We start from the raw sequence: 423 nt of genomic DNA on the forward strand, positions 1-423 counted from the left end.
AAAGGGAAAAAAAAAAAAAAAAAAAAAAAAAAAAAAAAAAAAAAAAAAAAAAAAAAAAAAAAAAAAAATAAAAGAGAGAGAGACAGAAATTCCAGGAAAAAAAAAATCAGGGAAAAAAAAAAAATTTGGAAGAAAAAATAGGGAAAAATATTTGGAGAAAAAACTGGGGGGGAAAAAAGTTCCAGGAAAAAAAAAAAATCCAAGAAAAACAAAAAAAGAAAAGAAAAAATAATAATTAAAAAAAAATTAAAATCCAGGGGAAAAAAATCTGGAAAAAAATTGGAGAAAAAAATAGGGAAAAAAAAATTTGGGGGAAAAACAGGGAAAAATATTTGGGGAAAAAACTGGGGGGGGAAAAAATTCCAGGAAAAAAAAAATTCCAAGAGAAACAAAAAAAAGAAAACAAAAAATAAAAATAAAAAA

This window comes from Onychostruthus taczanowskii, unplaced genomic scaffold, assembly GCF_017590055.1.
Source record: "Onychostruthus taczanowskii isolate IOZ18803 unplaced genomic scaffold, ASM1759005v1 scaffold652, whole genome shotgun sequence".
NCBI classification, from domain to species: Eukaryota; Metazoa; Chordata; class Aves; order Passeriformes; family Passeridae; genus Onychostruthus; species Onychostruthus taczanowskii.